The sequence below is a fragment of the Bison bison genome, unplaced genomic scaffold (assembly GCF_000754665.1).
Source record: "Bison bison bison isolate TAMUID 2011002044 unplaced genomic scaffold, Bison_UMD1.0 scf7180017864141, whole genome shotgun sequence".
NCBI classification, from domain to species: domain Eukaryota; kingdom Metazoa; phylum Chordata; class Mammalia; order Artiodactyla; family Bovidae; genus Bison; species Bison bison.
Genome location: NW_011494713.1, coordinates 3,679,675 through 3,682,892, shown reverse-complemented (window position 1 = coordinate 3,682,892; position 3,218 = coordinate 3,679,675).

Here is a 3,218-nt window from a genome sequence, read left to right as displayed (position 1 = left end):
TTTTAAGGCTAAGGGTCAGAGCTTAGTTCAGAATTAGAGATCAGAGCAAGGGGGGTGCCTCCCTCTTTCTCAGGTTTCTCCTCACTCCTGCCTCTTCTCTGTGGTCCTAAGATTACTGGAGTGGGAAAGATGGCACCCCGCTGGTCCCCTGGATTCCCTGAGGACAATCACAAGTAGCAGGTTAAGCTACTTGGAGAAGGTCTCCCAGGTGTCCCTAAGCCCATCACAGTGCCTACACATCCATCGCCTGACACATGTTCCTCTCTTGGCTGAGCAGGGCTAAAGCAAAGGTTCTTTGGAAGCAGGTCCAGCTCTCGGGGCCCTAGGACTCTACCTCCTGGCCCAACCAGTACTGTCCCTCTCCCCAGCTATTTTCCTAAGCTCCAAGCTGAGCCTAGGCAGCGGAAGGAGCATAAGGGCGACTTGACTTAGAACACCCCCTTCCGCCGTGACTTCCCTATCCTGAGAATTGGGAGGGGATTTCTGAGGAGAAGGGCTGGTCAATTCACAGAGATGCAAGAAAACTAGAGATGAGGATGGGGAGCAAGTGTTTCCCTAACCTGATCAGAGGGACCCAAGAGACAGACCAGAAGAGGAGACCTCTCAGGAGACACCAATTGTGGAGTGCCGTTTGTTTCCCATTCCCAGCCCTAGAACATGTGATGTGACAAACCTAACTGTGGGCCCATTTTTGTCTTTCCATCATCCATCCATCCATCCATGTGTCTGTATGTCTCCCCATCTTTGTCTCTTTATTCTCCCATCTTGCCTTTCATCTATCTTTTCACATCTTCATCTTCATTTATTCATCTGTATGTTTAAACACTGGAAGGACTGATGCTGAAACTGAAGCTCCAATACTTTGGCCACCTGATGTGAAGAGCCAACTCATTGGAAAAGACCCTGATGCTGGTAAAGATTGAGGGCAGGAGGAGAAGAGGGTGACACAGGATGAGATGGTTGGATGGCATCACTGATTCAATGGACATGAGCTTGAGCAAACTCTAGGAGGTCATGAAGGACAGAGAAGCCTGGTGTGCTGCAGTCCATGGGATCGCAAAGAGTTGGACATAGCTTAGTGGCTGAATAACAACAACAATGTTTAACCACTAGCCATCTATTAGTACATTCATTCATCTATCAAGTTATGGTAATAATTAATGTTTGTTGATACTTAAGTGCCATGCACCATGCTAAATGCTTTAAAATAATTTTCTCATGGCAGATCTCTGAAGTAGAATGCTGTGAGTGATATTTTTGTTCATGCAGACATTTTTCTATACTCCTTTTTCTGGCTTCTTTAGAGAATTTCTCTCTCACTTCATGTGGTCCTGGTGGCTTTGTCAGTCATAGTGTCCTGCCCAGAGTACCTCATTGCCTGGCCACTGTAATATGTTGAAGAACTGAGTTTATGTCACAAGCACAGTTCAAAGCTTTGCATGAGATTTGATGTTAGGAGAAAGAGAGCCTGTATTTTGGATCACTTACTATTGCAGATTTAGACTTGAGGCTTTCAGTGGCCATATTTTCTGCTGCTAGAAGACAACCTGTTTATAATAGGAATAAGGCCCCCACATAAAAAGAATTAGAGAGAAGTCAGGTTAAAAGATGGAGATAACATCATTTGAATCCCTGGGTCCAACCAGGGCTGAAGTAGACTGAATCGTAATCTGTGATATGACATATTTAACTTTTTGCTTAAGCTATTTAAGTTGGGTTTTGTCATTTTCAACAGAAAAAGCCCTGGATAATGATCATTGTATTATTATCCCCATTTTACAGATGAGGAACTAAGACCCAGAAAGATTAACTTGCCCAATGTTTCACTGCTTATAAATGGCAGAAAACTGGTACCTATTTGGAGCCAAACTCTGATATACTACCTATATATGTCTGTCCATCTCTTTGTTCATCCATCCATCTATTGATCTATCCCATTCATTTATTTATCTGGTCATCCTTCAATGCTAAGACACCAAAGGCAATAAGACTTGTTAACTCCCATTTGAGGCTGGGTTTGGATCAGAGGTTAGCAAACCTTTTTGATAAAGGTCTAGATAATAAATAAGGTTTTGCAGGACATACTATCTCTGTAGCCCCAAAGTAGCCATAGACAATACGTAAGTGATTAGACATGACTATATTCCAATAAAGCTTTATTTACAAAAACAGGTAGCAGGCTGGCTGGGCCATAGCTTGCCAATCCCTGATCTGGATCAGTGGGGAAGATGCAAACATTCTGTCATTGTTGGGAACATGAGTAAGGAATGGAAACCTATATCCCTTGCATTTGCCATTACTCATGTAGTGGAAACAACAGAATTTTTTACTCAAACTCTTGTATTTGAATCCAATTTTAGAACCCTGGACAGTCAAGGAAATGGGATCTGTAAAACGGGAATAATTTGTATCTTGTGAGGTAGTCCATGTGCCTGACTCACAGTGAGTGGGTGCTCAGTGGTGCTTAGGTCCATCCCCCTTTCTCATTTATCACCTCCCATGAATGACCAATATCCGAAGGCTTCTCTGTTTTGAGAGTGTCTGGAATGAGGTAGGGTTAGTTTAGTCTGGCTTGCTGAGCTCAGGAGCTTCTAAGAATGAGCTTCAACTTCTAAGAATGAGCTTTCATGCAAGTTATATAGATTAAGCTCTTGCATACTCCAAATTTCTTTTTACTAGCTCTACCTCAACTATTAAAAAAATTCATTTTATTTATTTATTTATGTATGGCTGTGATGGGTCTTCCCTGCCGCACTTGCTTTTTTCTAGTTGTGGCGAGTAGAGGCTACTCTTCCTTGTGGTGCACTGGCTTCTCATTGCGATGGCTCCTCTCCTTGTGGAGCGTAGGCTCTAGGTGCATGGGCTTCAGTAATTGCGGCATGTGGGCTTAGTAGTTGTGCCTCACGGGCTTAGTTGCCCCGTGGCTTGTGGGATCTTTCCAGATCAGGGATCAAACCAGTGTTTCCTGTATTGGCAGGCAGACTCTTTACCACTGAGCCACCAGGGAAGCCCCTACCCCATCTCTTATCTGCACTATTCCAAAACTATAACCAGCCTGCCAGTGCCTAGCAAAATAGAAGGCTGTCTAGTCAACAGTCCCCATTAGGACTTCCCTGGTAGTCTAGTGGTTAAGAATCCACCTGCCAATGCACGGGACACAGGTTCAATCCCCGGTCTGGGAAGATTCCTCATGCCGTGGGGCAGCTAAGCCCATGTGC